Here is a 16186-nt window from a genome sequence, read left to right as displayed (position 1 = left end):
GGGGGACAAGAAGGGATGCTTTGGATGGCTGAGAAGAGGAGTGAGGTCGAGACAGGAGGAAGCTCCGCAGACGTATGGGGAGGCAAAAGCAGAAACGTTATTAGATGCTAGAAAGCAGGCCGTGGGCTGGGGAAAGTGGGTTGCGGGCCATTTAGTGGGGCTGGAGCTGCTTGAGAGCGATGGTGGCATGGGGGGCTGTGGTTACAGAAGTCTTGGGGCTGTTTCAAAGAGATCTTACGCCGATGAGTGTCTAGGAGACCGGCGAGGGCCCAAACTTGTGGGGCTTGCTTAGCAGATAGGATGTTACCCATTGCTAATTGCCTTTTGGAGCCGATAAGAAAAGGGGCCCTTACCTTGAAAGCGCGGCGATGGGAGGCGAGGTGCGCGGTGAGACGAGGGGTCGGAGCCGATGGGGCTCCGACGGTGGTCGCAGGCCAAGAGAAGGCCCCGACGAGGGGAGGGCAGGACGACGAGCAGTGGAGCAAGGCAAAGGGGAGCAAGCACGGAGGGGAGGAGGCAGAGGTGAAGGCAGGGGTGGAGGTGCTCAGGCACGTGCTCCTGAGAGTTTTATTGGCACCTCTTAATCATAGCGGGTCGGTATAAACCCCCGACATGAAAGGAGAAAGCCATCCAGTGATTCTCCCAGACCGCCGTGGATCATATGAGGTCACCAAGGTTCAGGAGCAGCAATGCAGAGCGAAAAGATAGGGGTGAGAAGAGAGGAGAGCGTAGGGCTATGGTAGGGTTACTTCAGACCTGCAAGCGCGTGCTCCCGAGAAATCCAAGGCTCCTCTTAATCATAGCGGGTCGGTATAAGCCCCCGACATTGAAGGAGAAAGCCATCCAGCGATTCTCCCAGACCGCCGTGGATCATATGAGGTAGCCAAGGCTCAGGTAGCAGCAATGTTGCACGAGAGAAGTCCCAAGGTGAGAAGAGAGGAGGGGGGGGTCGCCAGGTTATGGAGTGAGGCTGTGGTGGAGTTGCCTTGCCCCACGTTGTGCTGTGGTGGGGTTGCTTTGCCCCACGTTGGGCGCCAGCTGCGGCAGCTTGCTCGGTCGGTAGAGGTGGGGTCTGGCTGCGGAAGAGGGGTCGGTCCAGCTCTGGACGAGGGGTGGGTCCCGCTTGGGACGAGGGGTCGGTCCCACTTGGGACGAGGGGTCGGTCCGGCAGCAGACGAGGGATCGGTCTCACAAGGGGTTGCGCGGTTCGGGTGACGGGGTCGCCCGGTGAAGCCGGCGACGAAGGGGTTGCCCGGAGAAGCAGGCGACGAAGGGGTCGCCCGGAGAAGCAGGTGACGAACTGGGGACAAGGGAGGCCAGGCCCTTGTCGGGGGCTCTCAGGACTGGAGGGCGCACGGCAGAAGAACTACCGCGGAGACAAGGTAAACACGCAAGTCCACTTTACTGAGGGAGAGGCAACAGTTTTATAGGGGCTGGGGAAGGCTGATTGGTCGAAGCCATGCCCTGTTCTGATTGGTTGCCGGCAAAAGGTCAGTGGGTGGTACTGGATGGGGGAGGGGTGGTGGTTAGGGATAGGCTGTCGCTGTTGCTGGGGGAAGGGGCAGGGTTTAGGGATTGGTGGCTGCTGTTGCTGGGGTGGAGGGCAGACTTGAGTTTCCCGCCCACACCTGGCTGTTGCTGCTGTCGGGGGAGGGGAAAAGGGCAGACTGGATTTTTCCACCCACGCCTGGCTGTTGCTGCTGTCGGGGGAGGGGAAAAGGGCAGACTGGATTTTTCCGCCCACGCCTGGCTGTTGCTGCTGTCGGGGGAAGGGAAAAGGGCAGACTGGAATCTTCCGCCCTGCGCCTGTGCAGGGAGAAAGAAGGGTGCCGCCCTACAAGGCATCGTGTGGCGCTATCCGGGAGGTGGGGCGGCCGCGGAAGCATGGCTGCCGAGAAGGGGAGACCCGAGGGCACTCTGCACCCATGCCGAGCTTCCTTCAGGGGTGGCGGTGGGCCCGACCAACCACCCTATTATGGGGGCAGCGGAATTAGGCCTACCGCAGCTGCTCCCCTGCCAGGCCAGCAAACCACACTTCAGCCCAAGGGGTGACTGTAGCTCATGACAAAGAGAATACTGAAAGTAGCAAGGGAAAAGAGATCCATCACATACAAGGGAAGCTCAAAAAGATTAAGTGCTGATTTCCCATCTGAAACCATACAGGCAAGAAAGCAGTGGTATGACAGAGTTAAGGTGCTAAAAGAAAAAACTTCCTGCCAAAAATTCTCTATCCAGAAAATCTGGCATTCAAAAAATGAAGACTTCAATATATTAACAGATAATGAGAAATTAACAGCATTTGTCAATAAGTAACCTGCCATTCAAGAAATACTAAATGGAGGGAAGTGGACTTGACCTAGGGGATAAGGAGTCCATCTACCATATGGGAGGTCCATGGTTCAAACCCCGGGTCTCCTTGACCTGTGTGGAGCTGACCCACATGCGGTGCTGATGCGCACAAGGAGTGCTGTGCCACGCAGGGGTGTCCCGGTGTAGGGGAGCCGCACGTGCAAGGAGTACGCCCCATATGGAGAGCCACCCAGCATGAAAGAAAGTGCAGCCTGCCCAGGAATGGTGCCACACACATGGAGAGCTGACACAACAAGATGACACAACAAAAAGAAACACAGATTCCCATGCCGTTGACAACAACAGAAGCGGACAAAGAAGATGATGCAGCAAATAGACACAGAGAACAGACAACTGGGGATGGGGGGGGTGAAGAGGAGAGAAATAAATAAATATATATATATATATATTTTTTTTTTAAAGTAAAAGTTACACTATGAAAAAAAGTTTCACTATGTACAGACGACATGATCCTATACAGAGAAAGCCCTCAGGAACAAAGCTTCTTGAACTTACAAATGAGTTCAGTAAAGTCAAAGGTTATAAGAATAATGCAAAAAAATAAGTAGCATTCCTCTACACCAATAATGAGCAATCTGATGAGGAAATCAAGAAAAAAAAATACCATTTACAATAAAACTTAAAAAAATCAAATATCTAGAAATAATTTAACTAAAGAAGTAAATGACTTATACATAGACAACTACAAAGAACTGTTAAAGAAAATCAAAGAAGACTTAAATAAATGGAAGAATATTCCCTGCTCATGGATAAGAAGACTAAATATCATTGAGATGTCTGTCCTACCCAAACTAATCTACAGATTTAATGCAATCCCAATAAAAATCAACACAACGTTTTTTAATGAATTGGAAAGACTTACTATGAAATTTATTTGGAAGGGCAAGAGTGCCTGAATATTCAAAGACATACTGACAAAGTAAAATGAAATTGGAGGAATCACACTACCTGACTTTAAGGCATACTACAAAGCTACAGTGGTCAAAATTGCATGGTACTGGCACAAGAACAGACAATAACTAATGGAACTGAACTGAGAGTTCTGATATAGATCATGGCATGTACAGTCATTTGATCCTCAGCAAAGCCACCAAGCCCACTCAACTGGGAGAGAATGGCCTCTTCAAGAAATGGTGCTTGGACACTGGATATGAATATCCAAAAGAATAGCCATCTCACACCTTATACAAAAACTAACTAAAGATGGATCAAAGATCTAATTATAAGAGCCAAGACCATAAAGACCTTGGAAGGTAAGTAGGGAAGCATCTATAAGACCTTGTAATAGGAAATGTCTTCATGAACTTCAAACCCAAAGCATGAGAAGCAAAAGAAAAAAATAGATAAATGGGACCTCCTCAAAATTAAAACCATTTGCACCAGAAAGAAGTTTGCGATGAAAGGGAAAAGACAATGGTAGAAAGTATTTGGTAACCAAATATCTGATAGGAGCCTAATATCCAGCATATGTAAAGAAATCCTATATCTCAAAAATAAAAAGACATGGGAAAGGGACTTGGCCAGTGGTTAGAGTGTCCGTCTACCATATGGGAGGTCCGCGGTTCAAACCCTGGGCCTCCCTGACCTGTGTGGAGCTGGCCCATGCACAGTGCTGATGTGCACAAGGAGTGCCCCCCACACACACAGGGGTGTCCCCCGCGTAGGGGGGCCCCATGCACAAGGAGTGCACCCCGTAAGGAGAGCCAACCAGCACAAAAGAAAGTGCAGCCTGCCCAGGAATGGCGCCATCCACACTTCCCGTGCCACTGACGACAACAGAAGCGGACAAAGAAACAAGATGCAGCAAATAGACACAGAGAACAGATAATCGGGGGAGGGGGGAATTAAATAAATTTTTAAAAATAAATAAATAAATGAAAAGACAAACAACCCATTTTAAAGATGGACAAGTGATTTGAACAGACACTTCAAAGAAGCAATACAAAAGGCTAAAAAGCATATGAAAAGAGGTTCAACATCACTAGCTATTAGGGAAATGCAAATCAAAACTACAACGAGATACCATCTTACTTCTATCAGAATGGTGGACATTAAAGAAATCAGAGGACTAAGGTGTTGGAGAGGATGCAGAGTAATGGATGCCCTCATCTACTGCTGGTGGGAATGTAGAATGGCCCAGCCATTTCAGATGACAGTTTGGGATTTCCTCAAAAATCTAACTGTAGTTCTGTCATAAGACCCATCAATTCCACTGCTGGGTATATATCCAGAAGAACTGAAAACAAAAGACAAGAACTGATTATGCACAACAGTGTTCGTAGCAGCATTATTCACTATTGCCAAAACTGGAATCAACCCAAATGCCCACTAAGAGATGAATGGATAATCAAAATGTAGTCTATACATACAATGGAATATTATTCAACTGTAAGAAGGAATACAGTACAACACATGGGATAACATGAATGAATCTGAAGGGCCTTATGTTGAATGAAGCAAGCCAGGCATTGAAGGACAAATATTACATCACCTCTTTGATAAGAATTAAGTTAAGTGAGCCAACTCAGGGAGCTAGAGTCTGGAAGATAGGTTTACAGGAAATAGAAAGGGAGAAGATTGTGACCCAATGCCCATAGGGGTGAAATCTATGATAAGGTGTGAGTAGTTGTGCAGTAAAGGGATATGACAGGGGTGTAGGGATACTATTGGGTTGGGTGGTATAAGCTTGACAGGGAGCTAGGGTAAGGAGGATGGGTTGGATGGTCCATGGAAATGGGGGAAGGGTTGGGGAAGGTAGCAAGTGAACACTGGGGATTGGCAGGTATGTGGTTGAGACTACAATGCTGAGGAAATTGTTTTGGCAATATGACAAGGAAGGGCTACTGGTTTAGGGTGCTGGACAGAGGTACATTTAGGACAGGGCATACCTGAGTAGTCTTCTAGAGAAGGTGCAAGTGATGCTTTTGTCATAGTGTGTTGGATCAGTGGGGGAGACCCACATAATGAGTGGAAAGGAGTTAAACTCCCATACAGGGGAGTCTTGATATGTTCTCAAACACAGGGGAGGGTGTCTCTGGAGAGTATGGGTGGTTCCCAATAGGGGAGTACAGACGACTGTGTCAGCATTGTTGCAAGAATTACAAATCTTGTCCTTCAAGGAGTGAAGCCTTGTGGGCACAGTGGGTCCTGAGGGGAGGGAGAGGGAGGAAAGGGATCAATGGAAGAGTAGGTATTTAGGGGGCAAAGGAAGTGTTCTGTATGATCTTGCAATGATGGATATAGGCCATGTTAAGTTTCATCAAAAATGCATAAAGGTATATGGTCTAAAATGTAAACCATAATAGAAACCACTGACCATAGTTTGCAGCTATGTTTTAATATTTGTACATCAGTTGCAACAAATGTACCATCCATATGAAAAAAAGGTTCTTAAGAAGGAAAGGTGAAAAACGGGGGGGGGGGGGGGATGTTGGGTATATGGGAGTCCCCTATATTCTGTATGACTTTACTGTGACCTAAAACTGCTTTGAAGAAAAAATGAAAAAGGTAAAATACTGGGGAAGTAATGGAAGAAAATGTAACTGTACATATAGGACAACATATATTACAGTGATGAAAGGCAAAACTTAATTTTTTAACTATTTTTCATTTTTTAAATACTCTTTTTTAACCCTATTTTATTTTTGTTTTCTTAAATTGTTATGTATTTTATTTATGATGTTTAAACCTTTCGTTATTATTTCATTTTCCTATTAAGTGAATTTGAAAATATTCTTGGCTTCATTTTTGAAGAAGTTTTAGATAACAAAAGGGTTACACCTATGGTAGGGGAGGACCACTGGTGTGGGGTGTCTATGATGGGGGATATATGGAAGGAAGTTCATGTGGGGATATATACAAGGTATATAAATATGTTCAAATGTTCATGGGGCATTGCCACAGTGGGTAGAGATTCACACAATAACTGAAAGAATATTGAAGTCCTATCCTTGGGAGCTCTGCCACATTCTCTAACGCTACAGCAACAATCCCCCAAGGAGCAAGGACTAGTGAAAAAGGATGGCCTATTGATATACCCTTGAGATTGATGACTATGCTTATGTACTTTTTGCTCTTAAATTTGTAACTTATCCTAGTGATGTAGGATACCTAAGAAGTTATTTCCTGAGAGCCTCCATGTTACTCAAATGTGCCCTCTCCCTAAGCCAAACTCAGCATAAAAATGCATTACTTTCTCCCCCAATATGGGACATGACTCCCAGGAATGAGACTGGACACTGAACTAAAGGGAGGGAAAGGTAAAGATACATGAGTTTATATGGCTAAGAGACTTCAAAGTAAGCCAGGAGGCCATCAGAGATTTACACTTAAAATGTCTCTGCAGGATGTCATAGACTGCCGAAGCAGATGCTACCACAAATAGTGGGACACTTGAGGGATCCAGAGATACCCAGCTCATATGTTCAGGGCAGATAGCTCCAGAGATTGTTGCCTGGCCACTGGGTCCTCCTTTGGAGTTTGTGCTCCCAAGTGTGACAGAGTTGGACTCAAATGTGCTTCTCTACACATGCCTCTTCTATCTCTTTTATTTGAACCTATAGTTGATGCTGGAATTGGTAGGTGTACATCCAAAAGACTTAAATTTCTGGATGGTTCATGTGTCAGCTGGGCCCTGAGACTCAGTGGAGGTGTAACACCTACTCTCCAGTTCATTGGCCTCACCCAGGACAACTAACAAGGAGGTGAGGATGGACAACCACCATACCAAGAAACTGAGAAAGTCAACAACTGCAAGCAAGAAAGTCTCATCTATTAGCCAAATGAGTTCAAAGTCACCTCTCAGGTAGAGCAGGCATCACCATTCCAGAATCCTCAGGATTGGAGAATAAAATATAGATTAGTGTGAACTTACTGGTGTTCTACTATAGATGTACTGTGGTTCTATCAATGGAAAAACTATTCATTGATGTGGAGATAATGGCCACTGGTGGTGCTGAAGTCAGGGAAAGGGTAAAAGAGGTATAATATGGGCGCATTTTCAGGACTTGGAATAGACCTGAATGACATTGCAATGACAGATACAGGCTGTAGCATTTTGATATTATGGATGAATTCCAAAAAGAAATATCAGATTATGTATGTAAACTGATCTTTTTTAGGGGGGCATATTAAATTATGTTGGATTCATAGGTTTACTTGATTAGGTAATTATGTTAGTCACTTGTGCCAGAAGGGCATTGAGTCCCCACCCTTTGATCAGCAGGGACACAAAGATAAAAGGCAAGGCAAAGGACAGAGTTAAGTGTTCTTAATGTTGTAGTTTTGATATTGCAGTTTGATGCTGAAGCTGGAGCCCTGGGAAGCAAGGAACCCTGAACCCAGAGAGAAGCAATACCCTGGAAGGGAAGAAACACAGGAAGCCTGAACCCTTGCAGATGTCAGCAGCCATCTTGCTCCAACACGTGAAAATAGATTTTGGTGAGGGAAGTAATTTATGCTTTATGGTCTGCTATCTATAAGCTCCTACCCCAAATAAATACCCTTTGTTAAAAAAAAAATTTCTGGTATTTTACATCAGTACCCCTTTCCCTGATTAATACACAGACCATTATATATTCTGCCATAACCTACAGAATTGAGTGTGAGAGAGTATAAACTACAATGTAAACTATAACCCATGCTTAGTTGCAATGCATCAAAATCTGTTCATCAATTGTAATGAATTGTGGCACACTAGTGCAAGAAGTTAGTAATGTTGGGAACAGTGGGAGGTGTAGGGAGTAGGGCATATGGGAATCTCTCATATTTTTTAATGTAACATTTTATGTAATCTAAGGATCTTTTAAAAATAAATTTAAAAAGGACACAAAGGCCTCTGAGCTGACTACAAAGGGGTATCCAGGGATCTACCATCCCCAGAAAGGGGAGAGAGAGGGGCACTGCCTAAGGCTGATAGCTTCTGACCCACAGTTCTGGTCTGCTGTGTCCCACCAGCCCTTCCACACTGTTGTCTACCTTGGGACACTAAACAGGACTGGAGAAATCCAACATTCTCAATCTCCCTCTCTTATAGCTGGCACTGATTGTGGAGGATGTACCTTCCCAGAAAACAGGGAAGAGAGGGACAAGATCTAAGGCTGACTCAGGTTTTGACCCACAAATTTGGTCTGTTGTGTCCCACAGCCCCTTCCAGGCCAGGGAGGCCTTGCCATTGTTTGTCTTAGGAGGCTGCAAGAGAGTAAAGAAACCTGACCCTCTCAATCTCCTCTATGAACGGGGACTGATTGTTGAAGATGGAGAAGGGAGTGGAATTATTTCTTACCCAGAAAATGGGAGGGGGCTGCCAGAGAAGGCTAGAGACTTTTTTTATAAGAAAGTTCAAATTACAAGGCTCTTAGGCTCCAGGTAGGACCCTTTCAGATTGATCCAGGCTGTGTTACACCTTTGAGCAACTAACAGGGACAAGCCTAATGATCCAGGTTGAATCAAGAATCAAAGAGCAACAGTAACACACAGCCTCCTGCTACAAATCCCAACGAAAGACAAAGAAATTGAGCATCTGAGTAAACTACATACTAATCAGGTGCCTAGAATCAGCAAAAATTTATGAGCCAGAAGAAGAAAATGGAAGACATAGCCCAGGAAAAGGAATATATCAAAGTCCCAGAAGAGATGCAGGATTTGAGAGAACTAATTAACAAGATGTGTACCAATTTCCAAAATTAAATTCGTGAGTTGAAGGACAATATGGCTAAAGGGATGAATGACATCAAGAAGACGTTGAGCAAGCAAAAAACAGAATTTGAAATGTGGAACAGAAAAGCAACAGAGCTCATGGGAATGAAAGACACAATAGGTGACATCAAAAACACATTAAAGGTCTACAACAATTTCAGGCAGACTTGAAAGGACAGAAGAAAGTATAAGTGATACCAAAGACAGAACAGCTGAAACTGAAGAGAGAAAAGAACAGAGGGAGGAAAAAAACGGGAAAAAAAAATGAGCAGAGGCTCAGGGAGATGAATGACAACAGAAAACGGACAACAACATACATGTGATGGGAGTTCCAGAAAGAGAAGAGAAGGGAAAAGGATTAGAAATAGTATTTAAGGGAATAGTTAAAATTTCCCAATGCTCACAAAAGGAATGACCCTGCATGTCTAAGAAGCCCACCTTATCCTAATCAGAATAAATCCAAATAGACATACTCCAAAAGATATATTATTCAGAATGTCAAAAGTCAAAGATAAAGAGAAAATTCTGAGAGCAGTAAGGGAAGCAAATCATCACATACAAGGGATGCCCAGTAATAGTATGGATTTCTCATCAGAAACCATGGAGGTAAGAAGACAGTGGTATGATGCAATAAGGAGACTGAAAGAGAAAAACTACCAGCCAAGAATTCTGCACCCAGCAAAACTGTCCTCCAAATATGAAGGTGAGTATAAAATATCCACAAACAGAAACTAAGAGAGTTTGTAAAAGAGAATCCAAATTGCAGGAAATAATAAGGAAGCCATAGAGCCTGAAAGAAAAAGAAGAGAAAGGCCTGGAGGAGAGTAGAGACAAAAGAAGAGCAGAAAGGATAACCAAGAGAAAAAAGACACCAAAATATGACATGACACATGAAAACCAAAGAATAAAATGTAGGAAGTAAACAATGCATTTACAGTCCTATCATTGATTGTTAATGGATTAAATGCACCAAACAAAAGATATAGATTGACAGGATGGATAATAAACACATAAGCCATCCATATGCTGCTTACAAGAGACCCACCTTTGACTCACAGATACAAACCAGCTATAAGTAAAAAGTTGGAAAAAGATACCCCATGCAAATAGTAACCAAAAAAGAGCAGGGACAGCTATACTATTATTAGACAAAGCAGACTTGAAGTGAAAAAAAGTTATGAGTCAGAGAAGGCCATTATATATTAATTAAAAGGACAACCCACAATATATTTATGCACCTAACCACGGTGCCCCAAAATACATAAGACAAACTCTGTCAAAACTGAAGGGAGAAACAAGCATCTGTACAATAATCACTGGAGACTCTAATACACCACTCACATTATGAGACAGAACAACTGGACAGAAGATCAACAAGGAAACAGAGAACTTAAAGAACTATAAATGAGTTAGACCTAATGATACACAGAATGCTGCATCCAAATGCAGCAAGTTATACATTCTTCTCACGTGCCCATGGACCCTTCACCAGGATACACCACATGTAGGGCACACTGTAGGTCTCAATACATATGAAAAGACTGAAATTATACAAAGCACCTTCTTAGATCATAATGGAATGAAATTGGAAATCAAGAATAGACAGGAAAAAGGTAACTTTGCAACTGTGTAGAGTCTAAACAACACACTCTTAAATGATCAGTAGATCAAAGAAGAAATTGCAAGTGAAATCAGTAAATGTATAGACAAATGAAAATGAGAACACAAATTATGAAAACTTAAGGGATACAGCAAAGCCAGTCTGGAGAGGGAAATTTATAGCCCTAAACACCTATATTAAAAAAGAAGAAAGTGCTAAACTCAAAGACTTAACTGAACACCTAGAGAAATTGGAAAAAGAACAGCAAACCAATCCTCAAAGCAAACAAAAGGAAAGAAATAATAAAGATTAGAGCAGAAATAAATGAAATTGAGAACAACAACAACAAAAAAAAAATAGATAAAATCAAAACCAACAGCTGGTCCTTTGAGAAGATCAGTAAAATTGACAAATCGCTAGCAAGATTAACAAAGGAGAAAAATAGGCAAATAAATACAATCAGAAATGAAAGAAGGGAAGTAATGACTGACCCCACAGAAATAAAAAGAATCAAAAGACGATATTATGAGAAACTGTATGCCAACAATGACAACCTAGAAATGGGAAAATTCCTAGAAAGGCACAACCAACCTACACTGACACTACAAGAAATACAAGAATTAACAAACCAACCACATTTAAAGAGACTGAATCCATCATCAAACACCTCCCAACAAGGAAAAGCTCAGGGCCAGATGACTTCAGAGACAAATTCAACCAAACATTTCAAAAAGAATTAACAACAATCCTGTTTAAACTCTTCCAACATGATGAAGAGGAGGGAAAATTACCCCACTCTTTTTATGAAGCCAACATCTCCCTAACACCAAAGCCAGATAAAGACACTACACGGAAAGAAAAGTACAGACCAATCTCTTCAATGAACACAGAGATGCAAAAATTCTCAACAAAATATTGACAAATTGAATCCAGCAGCATTATTGAAGACTTACACATCACAACCAAGGGGGATTTGTTCCTGGTTGCAAGGTTAGCTCAACATAAAAAAAACCATCAACATAATACACCACATTAAAAAAAATTGAAGGGAAAAAACACATGGTGATCACAATAGACACAGAAAAGGCATTTGACAGAATCCAGCATTCTTTCTTGGTAAAAAAAAAAAACACTTCAAAAGGTATGAATAGAAGGAAAATGCCACAATATGATAAAAGGCAAATATGAAAAACCCACAGCCAACATTGTACTCAGTGGGGAAAGTTTGAAAGCTTTCCATCTAAGATCAGGAACAAGACAAGGATGCCTACTATCATCATTGCTATTCAACGTTGTACTACAAGTTCTAGCTAGAGTAATTAGAGAAGAAAAAAAATTAAAGGCATCCAAATAGAAAAAGGGGACATAAAACTTGCACTATCAGCAGATGACATGATCCTATGTTTAGAAAATTCTGAAATGTCTACAACAAAGCTACTTGACATAAGAAATGAGTTCAGCAGAGTGGCAGAATACAAGATCCACATGCAGAAATCAGTGTTCTTGTACAGTAGTACTGCATAATCAGAGGAGAAATCAGGGGAAAATTCCATTTACAATAGTAACAAAAAGATTCAATATGTAGGCATCAACTTAGTCAAAGAAGTACAGGACCTAGATGCAGAAAACTACAAAACAGTGGTAAAAGAAATTTAAAATGACCTAAACAAATGGAATGACACTCTGTGTTCATTTACTCTAAGACTAAATATCATGAAGATGTCAATCCAACCTAAACTGATTTATAGACTCAATGTAATACCAATAAAAATTCCAACAGCCTACTTGACAGAAATAGAAAAGGCAATTACCAAATTCATTTGGAAGGGAAAATGCACTCAAGTAACCAAAAGCATTCTAAAAAAGAAGAGCAACATGGGAGGAATTTCAATGCCAGACCTTGAAACATATTACAAAGCTACAGTGGCCAAAACAGCATGGCACTGGCATAAAGAGAGACTCATGGATCAGTATTATGGAATTTAGAGTCCAGAAATAAACCCCCACCTCCATGGTCAACTAGTTTTTCAGACACCCACCAAGTCCATGTTAATGGGGAAAAAGTCCCTTCAATAAATGGTGCTGGGAGACCTGGATATCTACAACCAAAAGAATGGAATGGAACCCCTATCTTACATCCCATACAAGAATCAACTGAAAATGGATCAGAGACCTAGATATAAAAGCACCATAAAACTGCTTGAAGAAAATGTAGGGAAACATCTTAAAGACCTTGTGCTACATGGTGGTTTCTTGGACCTTACATCCAAAGCACACAAAACAAAAGAAAAAATGGATAAATGGGACCTCCTCAAAATTAAACACATGTACACCTCACAGGACTTTGTCAAAAGGGTGAAAAGGCAGCTGCCTCAGCAGAAGGAAATACTTGGAAATCACATGTCCAATAAGGGATTAAGATCCCTGATATGTAAAGAGATGTTACAACTCAAAAATAAAAAAAGACTCAATTAAATGCAAAAGACATGAATAGATATTTGTCCAAAGAAGAAATACAAATGGTAAGAAAACATGTGAAAAAATGTTCAATATGAGTAATGATTAGGGAAATGAAAATCATACTTAAGAGATATCTTTTCACACCTATCAGAATGGCCACAATTAAAAAGTCAGAGAACTACAAATGTTGGAGAGGATGTGGAGAGATAGGAACTCTGACTCACAATTGGTGGGAATGCAGAATGGTACAGCCCCTGTGGAGGACTGTTGGGCAGTTCCTAAAGAAGTTGAATATAGGGAAGCAGACTTGGCCCAGTGGTTAGGGCATCCATCTACCACATGGGAGTTCTGTGGTTCAAACCCCAGGCCTCCTCAACCCATGTGGAGCTGGCCCATGTGCAGTGCTGATGCACACAAGAAGTGCCCTGCCACGCAGGGGTGTCCCCCATATAGGGAAGCCCCATGTGCAAGGAGTGCACCCCAGAAGAGCTGCCCAGTGCAAAAGAAAGTGCAACCTGCCTAAGAATGGTGCTGCACACATGGAGACCTGACACAACAAGATGATGCAACAAAAAGAAACACAGATTCCCGTGCTGCTGACAACAACAGACGTGGACAAAGAAGAATATGCAGCAAATAGGCACAGAGAGCAGACAACTGGGGCAGGGCGGGGATGAGGGGAGAGAAATAAATAAATAAAAATGCCAGTGACCCAGCACTACCACTATTGGGTCTACACCCAGAATTGAAAGCAGTGATACAAATACACATCTGCACACTCATGTTCATAGCAGTGCTAGTCACAATGTCAAAAGCTGGAAAGAACCCAGGTGTCCATCAACTGACAAATGGATAAACAAACAGTGGTATAGTCCCACAATGGAATATTATGCAGTATTTAAGAAGAAATGGGCAAGCGGATTTGGCCAGACAGATAGGGCATCTGCCTACCACATAGGAGGTCCAAGGTTCAAACCCAGGGCCTCCTGATCCATGTGATGAACTGACCCATACACAGTGCTGATTTTCCCAAAGAGTGCTGCGGCACGCAGGGGTGTCCCCCGCATAAGGGAGCCCCATGTGCAAGGAGTGCACCCCATGAGGAGAGCCACCCAGCACAAAAGAAAGTGCAGCCTGCCCAGGAGTGGTGCCACACACATGGAGAGCTGACAGAACAAGATGATGCAACAAAATGAGGCACAGATTCTGGGTGTCACTGACAAGAGTACCAGTGGAAACAAGAAGAACACACAGCAAATGGACCCAGAGAGCAGACAACTGGGGGTGGGGTGCAGAAGGGAAGAATAATAAATAAAAAATAAATCTTAAAAAAAAATAGAAAAGAAGTCCTAAAACATTTGACAACATCAATGAACCTGGAGGACATTATGTTGAGTGAAGCAAACCAGACACAAAAGGATAAATACAATAAATAGAGGATCGCTATGAACTAAATATATTGTATAACATTGTATGATCCCATTTACATAAAATGTAAATGTAAATCAATTTACAGAGGGGAAATAAAAGTATCTGTACAAGAATAGCCAAAAAGGGGAGCTGTGAACAGTAGGAAGCACAGATGGAGAAGTGATGGATTTACTTTTTAAATTATTATTCAAATTAAGAAAATGCTCTAGTAATGATGGAGGTGATGAATGCACAACTATGTGATGCTGCCAAACACCACTGATTGTGCAGTGAACTATATGCTTTGTTGATACATATAGATAAAAATGATTTGTTAAAAAAAATGACAAACAGCACTTAAAAATGGGAAACTATGTAAATAACACTTTCACCAGAGAAGAAACATGCAATTCTTTTCATCACTAGGGAAATACAAATTAAAATCTGCTATGACATCATATAGACATAGTAAAATGGCTAATATCAAGAAAGATAATACCAACTGTTAAAGAAGATGTGGAAAACCTGGAGCCCTCATACCTTTCTAGTTAGAATGCCAAAAGGTGCTACCACTTTGGGAAACATTTTGTCAGTTTCTTAAAAATATAAACTGGGAAACGGACTTGGCCCAGTGGTTAGGGCGTCCGTCTACCACATGGGAGGTCCGCGGTTCAAACCCCAGGCCTCCTTGACCCGTGTGGAGCTGGCCCATGTGCAGTGCTGATGCGCACAAGGAGTGCCCTGCCACGCAGGGGTTTCTCCCGCATAGGGGAGCCCCACGCGCAAGGAGTGTGCCCCACAAGGAGAGCTGCCCAGGGCGAAAGAAAGTACAGCCTGCCCAGGAATGGCGCCGCCCACACTTCCCCTCCCACTGACGACAACAGAAGCGGACAAAGAAACAAGATGCAGCAAATAGACACAGAGAACAGACAACCGGGGGAGGGGGGGATTAAATAAATAAATACATCTTTAAAATATATATATATATATATATAAACTTACATCATTGTTGCTAGTTCCACTCCGAGACATCTATCCAAGACAAACTGCTGTACCATGATTCCCACAGCAAAGTTCATGGCCGTCAAAACTGGGAAAAAAAATACAAATGCCTATCAACTGGGGCTTGGATAAGAGAAGGTGGTACATCGTAAATAGCTCTGCAGCTCTAACGAGGTAATTTCATTCAACTAACTTTCACAGAATAAACAAGTTATCCGTGTCTGGAAAAATGCCAAAGACTGAAGCAGGCCCCGGGCCCCCGGCCGCCCACAGGCCCCGTGAAGGCAGCCCCCAACCGCACAGCGGGAGCTTTGGCGGCAGCGCGGGCCAGGCGCATCCTCAGCGCAGCACGGGGACCGCCGCTCGCCCGCTTTTCCGCGCTGCCGGCGGCCCCCGCAGCCCTGCGCCCCGCGCCCTGGCCGGCCCCGCCGCCCCCGGGTGGGGTCCGCACACGTACTGAGCTCTGAGCCAGGAGCAGGCCGGCGTCTGAGAAGGGACCATGCGCTCCACCTGAGGGTTCCGGGCCAGCGCTTGCTGCCAGGAGCGGAGTCTCGGCCCGCCCAAGCATCAGGACGCCGCTGGGACTGGAACCCCTGAGGGTCCGAAAGGTGCAGCCGCTGAGCCGCGTGCTGGGCGGGGCCTCAGGGG

At 43.5% G+C, this 16186-nt stretch overlaps 1 long non-coding RNA gene across 1 annotated transcript in view; it reads right to left on the bottom strand.

The window, feature by feature from the left end:
- Positions 1-15621, bottom strand: part of LOC139436390 (uncharacterized) — a 30656-nt gene extending 15035 nt beyond the window's left edge. The window contains exon 1 of the long non-coding RNA XR_011645600.1: positions 15539-15621. This is a non-coding gene — a long non-coding RNA (uncharacterized lncRNA). The remainder of the gene's footprint in view (positions 1-15538) is intronic.
- Between the last annotated feature and the right edge of the window lie 565 nt (positions 15622-16186).

Source organism: Dasypus novemcinctus, chromosome 14 (genome assembly GCF_030445035.2).
Source record: "Dasypus novemcinctus isolate mDasNov1 chromosome 14, mDasNov1.1.hap2, whole genome shotgun sequence".
NCBI lineage: Eukaryota > Metazoa > Chordata > Mammalia > Cingulata > Dasypodidae > Dasypus > Dasypus novemcinctus.
This window is presented reverse-complemented; position numbering and strand designations above follow the sequence as displayed.